This window comes from Melanotaenia boesemani, chromosome 2 (genome assembly GCF_017639745.1).
Source record: "Melanotaenia boesemani isolate fMelBoe1 chromosome 2, fMelBoe1.pri, whole genome shotgun sequence".
NCBI classification, from domain to species: Eukaryota; Metazoa; Chordata; class Actinopteri; order Atheriniformes; family Melanotaeniidae; genus Melanotaenia; species Melanotaenia boesemani.
In genome coordinates, this window is record NC_055683.1 from 38818797 (window position 1) to 38825434 (window position 6638).

The window sequence follows — 6638 nt, forward strand, 5'->3', positions numbered from 1 at the left end:
CTATCAGACATTGTGTGGCTGCAGCAGCCTCTCCATACCTGAGTCTGTGTGGATGCTTCAGTGCAGCCATCAGCAGCTTCACTCCTGAGTCTCCTGGATGGTTGTATCTCAGGTCCAGCTCTCTCAGATGGGAGGGGTTGGAGGTCAGAGCTGAGGCCAGAGAAGCACAGCCTTCCTCTGTGATCAGACATCCTGACAGGCTGCAGAAAACAACACATATGACAGAAACTCTGAGAGAACTGCTGTGAAACTAAAGCTGAATGTCATCATTTGTTCCAAGTTTATGACTTCATGATTCAGTTTGTGACAAATGTAAAATTTCCAGGTTTCTACAGAGATCCACCAATCATGTTTTCAGGGGAGTTTGTATCTTTTTAAAGGCATCAGTCCTCCTTCATTCAGCCTGGTGTAGTTAGAGAGAGGCTGCTTAGCTGACTCTACTTATTCTGATTAAAAATGTGGAAGAAAATATGAACTTAAAATCATGGTATTATTGTGGATAAGAACAAAGTTGACCTCTGCGCTTGAGTGTCCCGTTCAGTATCTTAGCTGTTCCTATGATTGATCTCTTCTGAATTTAGATGTCTGATGTTTCTCCAGGTATCTGTTGGAGCCACTTCTCCAGTGTGGGGGACACGGCCCCCAGTGCTCCGATGACCACTGATACTACTGTTGACTTCACCTTCCAGGCTTTCTCCAGTTCTTCCATGAGTCCTTAGTATTTCTCCAGTTTCTTGTGTTCCTTTTACCTGATATTTCCATCGTTGGGGATGGCTACATCCATATGGCTTTCCTTTGCTGCTTATTCATGATCACAATGTCAGGTTGGTTGGCCACCACCATTTTGTCAGTCTGTATCTGGAAGTCCCACAGGGTCATAGTCCTCTCATTCTCCACCACCTTAGGAGGTTGTTTCCTATGTGAACTAAGGGTTCCCCAGTCCAAATTCTGCATAGAAGTTTCTGTATACTTTGCCAGCGACTTGGTTATGGCGTTCCATGTATTGTTTTTCTACCAGCATCTTGCACCCTGCTTTGTTTCAGGGGTCTCTTTGAACAGCCTGTACATGGGATCCTGCCTGATACAAATTTACCACCCTCACACATGCATACACTAGAAAACTGGTAAAGCTTTTAAATAGGTGTCCAAGGTAGTGGACACTTTGCATTGAAGCGTAACTGTAATTTAAAATTAGTAAGGAAATGTTCATCATTTAGCCCTAATAAATAAAATCAGTTTGACCTGAAATTATTTTTAATTACATCTTGTCAATGGCAACGTATGAAAACGAGCAGGATTAACTTACTTAAACAATTTTGCATGAATATTCAGCTCACATTATTAAATTGGAAAAAACAGCCCCAGAATTAAACTGGGTTCATCCAATTACTTTTTTGAGTGTATCTGAAAAGTTCAGTTTGTAAAGCAATTTGAACTTATTACAGAACCTGAACCAAGATTTTTATGTTCTGAGAGGTTCAGGATGTGGGACCAGTTACTGGTTCTGGTAAGGTCATGTGGTGAAAGAGGTCTAAATCAGACACAATCATACAAACACCTTCCACAGTTTTTCTATTAGTAATTAATAAAAACTCATTTTAAACTCTCAGTTTGATTAATCCTGACCTGAGAGTTTCCAGTTTGCAGTCTGGACTCTTCAGTCCACCACACAGCTTCTTCAGTCCTGAGTCCTGCAGGTCGTTGTTACTCAGGTCCAGTTCTGTCAGACTGGAGGACTGGGAGCTGAGGACTGAGGAAAGAGGTCCAAAGCTTCTCTCTGAGAGACCACACACACTCAGTCTGGAGAGAAAGTTACAGAGAAAAACATAAATGTGACAAAATCATCAGCCCTCATAGTGGATGCAGACTGAAAGACCACCTGTAGAGAAAATCAGGTTTCTAATGTTGTTATCGTGTCCATGTGGTGGATTTTAATGCTCAAAAAAAATCATGAGTGAACAAGGAGCATTCCCTTCTGATGACACACCTCTCTGTAAGATAAAGATAATTGAAAACCAAGCAACACAGTCTATCTTTAAGAGACTTGGAAAGAGACTCTCAAAGTTGACGCCCACATCTTTTTGACTTATTCAAATGTCTACGAGGCTGAGCTTTCACCTGTGATCATCTCTGATCTCAGAAGCAAACCTGCTCTGCAGCAAACTGGAGCAGCAAAAGTAAGACAAGATGTTCTCTGTCACATTCTGTCCTATAAACCAGCAGCAGTATATTTCTCCACATCCTGCTATATATGTACTTACAGAGCTTTGCTGGAGGCTTTGACCACTGGCAGCAGCCTCAGAAGAACCTCCTCTGAAGGAGAGTATTTCTGCAGGTCAAACACCTCCAGATCTTCTTCTGATGACAGTAAGATGAAGACCAGAGCTGACCACTGAGCAGGAGACAGTTTATCTGTGGAGAGACGTCCTGATCTCAGGAACTGATGGATCTCCTCCTCTAGAGAACGATCATTCAGCTCATTCAGACAGTGGAACAGATTGATGCTTCTCTCTGCAGACACATTCTCACTGATCTTCTTCTTGATGTACTGGACTGTTTCCTGATTGGTCTGTGAGCTACTTCCTGTCTGTGTCATCAGGCCTCGTAGGAGACTCTGATTGGTCTGCAGTGAAAGACCCAGGAGGAAGCGGAGGAACAAGTCCAGGTGTCCATTTGGACTCTGTAAGGCCTCGTCCACAGCTCTCTGATGGAGAATTTTTAGATCTGGTGTCACAAAAAATGTGGACCACCTGAAGAGTGATTGTTGTTCTTCCATCAGGTTGATTCCAGAGTTGATGAAGGTCAGACGGACATGAAGAGCAGCCAGAAACTCCTGAACACTCAGATGGACGAAGCTGAACACCTTCTCCCGGTACAGTCCTCTCTCCTCTTTAAAGATCTGTGTGAACACTCCTGAGTAAACTGAGGCTGCTGTGATATCGATGCCACACTCTGTCAGGTCTGATTCATAGAAGATCAGGTTTCCTTTCTGCAGCTGATCAAAAGCCAGTTTTCCCAGAGACTCAATCATCTTCCTGCTCTCTGGACTCCAGTGTGGATCTGTCTCAGCTCCTCCATCATACTTGACCTTCTTGACTTTGGTCTGGACCACCAGGAAGTGGATGTACATCTCAGTCAGGGTCTTGGGCAGCTCTCCTCCCTCTCTGGTTTCCAGCACATCCTCCAGAACTGTAGCAGTGATACAGCAGAAGACTGGGATGTGGCACATGATGTGGAGGCTTCGTGATGTCTTCATGTGGGAGATGATCCTGCTGGCCTGCTCCTCATCTCTGAACCTCTTCCTGAAGTACTCCTCCTTCTGTGGGTCAGTGAACCCTCTGACCTCTGTCACCATGCCAACACAGTCAGGAGGGATCTGATTGGCTGCTGCAGGTCGTGTGGTTATCCAGAGGCGAGCAGAGGGAAGCAGTTTCCCCCTGATGAGGTTAGTCAGCAGCACATCCACTGAGGTGGACTCTGTAACATCAGTCAGGGTCTCATTGTTGTGGAAGTCCAGAGGAAGTCGACTCTCATCCAGACCGTCCAAGATGAAGACAACCTGGAACTCTTCAAAGCTGCAGATTCCTGCTTCTTTGGTTTCAGTAAAGAAGTGATGAACAAGTTCCACCAAGCTGAACTTTTTCTCTTTCAGCACATTCAGCTCTCTGAAAGTCAGTGGAAATGTCAACTGGATGTCCTGGTTGGCTTTGTCTTCAGCCCAGTCCAGAGTGAACTTCTGTGTTAAGACAGTTTTCCCAATGCCAGCCACTCCCTTTGTCATCACTGTTCTGATTGGTTCATCTCTTCCAGGTGGGAGTTTAAAGATGTCTTCATGTCTGATGGTTGTTTCTGGTCTGTCTGGTTTCCTGGATGCTGTTTCAATCTGTCTGACCTCATGTTCATCATTGACCTCTGCAGTCCCTCCCTCTGTGATGTAGAGCTCTGTGTAGATCTGGTTCAGAAGGGTTGGGTTTCCTGCTTTAGCAATCCCTTCAAACACACACTGGAACTTCTTCTTCAGACCACATTTTAGTTTATGTTGACAAGCTGGAGCAAAATATTCTGAAAGAAAAGAAGAAATAAGAAGAGTCAGTAAAGATTTGAAGCCTCTGAGGAATGAGGATGTGAATATGTGATGTTCATGTGTTGAGACATCAGTAAATGTGTCATTTATCCAGCAGCTTCAGTCTTTAGAGAAATCCTCTTACTGCTCTGCAGACGCTCAGCCAGCTCCTCCTGCTTCATCCTCCTCAGGAAGTCCACTGTCATCTTCACTAACGCCTCTCTGCTGCTCTTCCTCTGTTCCTCATCCTCACCCTCCAACACTGAGCATTCTGGGTAATCTGGACTCAGAAGCTTCTGGATCTTCTTCAGCTCCTTCTTCATGAAAGTGATCATGTTGTCCTCCAGCAGCTGGAAGAGAAACGATATGAAGGACACAATCAGACTGAATTCATGGAGCCAAACATCAGATCCATGTTGGACACACTGACAATCCACTGGTCTACAAAGGTCAGCATGGAGATGATGTGGACAGAAGAGATGGAGAAGTAGTTGTTGTACATGTACAGACCATAAATATGGAGTCCAGCTGTGTTTGATGCTGCTGGGCAGACTGACCACTGGGAAGCTCTGAGCTCTGCTGGTCCACTCTGTGGAGGAATCAGGAAGAATCACATCACATTCTGTCACATGGAGAAGCTGCTTCCAGCTTTCAGCTCACCAACACCTTCATGAAGTTCTCCCTCCCTACTATAGTATCCTGGATTAGACTCGTTGGACTGGGCAGCTCCCAGTATGAACCTCTATGATGATAATTGTACGACATGGTCTGCTGATTATTTCCCAAAACTAAAATAGAAACTTTTTTTCCAGTTTTCAGCAGATCCACCAAAAGAAAAAAAACTGGGAACAGCAGAGTGACTGTCTGTTTACTAAGTTTCATTCCAGTCTCTCAGGACAAACTTTAGTCATATTGGTCCCAATCTGAACTTAAACCCTTATCTGAACCCTCTTTGCTGGATGTTCCTTTGCTGAACTTAGGAATAACACACCTACATCAATCTGATGTCATCAAAAATTCAGCTTTTTAGCTTTTAGCAGCTTCCTGTGGTGTTGCGCTCCATAAAGGATCTGTTCTCCTCTGTCCAGCTACACCTGCCAGCTGAGAGGGAAGTTCATATCTAAACTATGTTTGAGCTCAGAAACATCCAACATAATCTTGCTGTTTTTGTAGCAACATCCAACACAAAAAATAAAAAAAGAGTGAAAACATATTGAACAGATGTGGTGGTGGTTGTGGGTTTTGCTCAGCTGTAGGGGGAAGGGGTGAAGCTGTGGTTCAGGGAGCAGCAGCAGGTGAGGAAGATTAGTACAGCTGCACCCCATCAGTAATAAGTCTGTCTTTATCTGCAGTAACATGCTGTATCAGTGCTGCTATTGTCATCACATTGTACCATGAGGGTAGCAACGCTGCTATAACATATTGGAATAAAATCTGTTCATCCGAGGGATGCGGACAACGAATAGAAAACCAGCGCATAAAGTCAAAGGCCAAACAGCCATTTTTAACAGTCAACTCTTTGTTTGGAGGAGAGTTTTGTTTCATTGTGCAGAGATGCAGAACTGTCAACATCACTGTGTTATTCCATCCATCCATCCATCCATAAACAGATGTGTCTTTGCTTTGATAGGTTTATGGACCAGGAGATTAATCAGATGAATTCAGACGGATCTGACTGGATTTAGGATCAAACTGCAGCTGTTTGTGCTTCTAGAGTTATTGGAGGATGCAGGATGTTCAGATGTGATGAATCAGATCAGATGATGCAGCAGCAAAGATTCACAGTAAAACCTGATTCTGAGAGTTCAGCTTCAACTTTTACATTTTAATACTGACAACTACTTACTGTCTGATAGATCCACGACTTTGATGGAAATCAATAAAACCTTTTTTTGACCGGTCGCTCTTCATGGACACACAGCTGGGTTCAGGGCCAGGCTGGTTCCTGTGAATCCAGATGTTTGGTGATGTGAGTTGTGATCTCTGACATGGAGAAGAGTCATGGACAGTTAGAGATGGACATCTCACCTCTGAGTGGTTTTAGAGGGAGGGACTCCCTCCTCTCTGTCCTGATCCATGATGCTGGATTCACATCAGCTCACACACACTTTCTACCTTCACCTGCAGAGGAAACACACATCATTCATCTGAACATCAACTGAAATCCTCCTTTCCATCATCTGCTGCTCCTCCTCTGATTGGCTTGGAGTTTCTTCCTGCAGCAGTTTGACTAAAAGAAGGTGAAAGTGTTCAGATCAGAGTGGAGACCAGTTTGACAGAGATAATTTACTGGTAATCTTGTGGAACTGGAATAAATAAATTAAATGAGGGTTTAGTGTCAAATGGCAGATGAATGTGGTTCAATCAGCGGTTCCACCATTAAACTGCAGGTGTGACGAAGTTCAGCAGGAAAAAGTCAAATATTTCCATGGTTGAAATTACGGGGAGCTACGTGGAGCTCGGCTCCCCTGGAAAGCAGAAGACCTCTGATAACACTCTGAGGGGGCTTTAACCTGATATGTTTCATCAAACCTCTTCAGGCCTTTAAAAAATGTATTTCTTTTTATCTGATCAG

The 6638-nt window shown here is 44.0% G+C and overlaps 1 long non-coding RNA gene across 1 annotated transcript; it reads right to left on the minus strand.

Annotated features, from left to right (window-relative positions):
* Window positions 1–4593: 4593 nt before the first annotated feature.
* LOC121651847 lies at window positions 4594–6155 on the minus strand. The gene is made up of 3 exons (XR_006012505.1): window positions 6092–6155; window positions 5910–6008; window positions 4594–4652 (listed from the first exon to the last, which is right to left on the minus strand). It is a non-coding gene; the product is annotated as an uncharacterized LOC121651847 (long non-coding RNA).
* Between the last annotated feature and the right edge of the window lie 483 nt (window positions 6156–6638).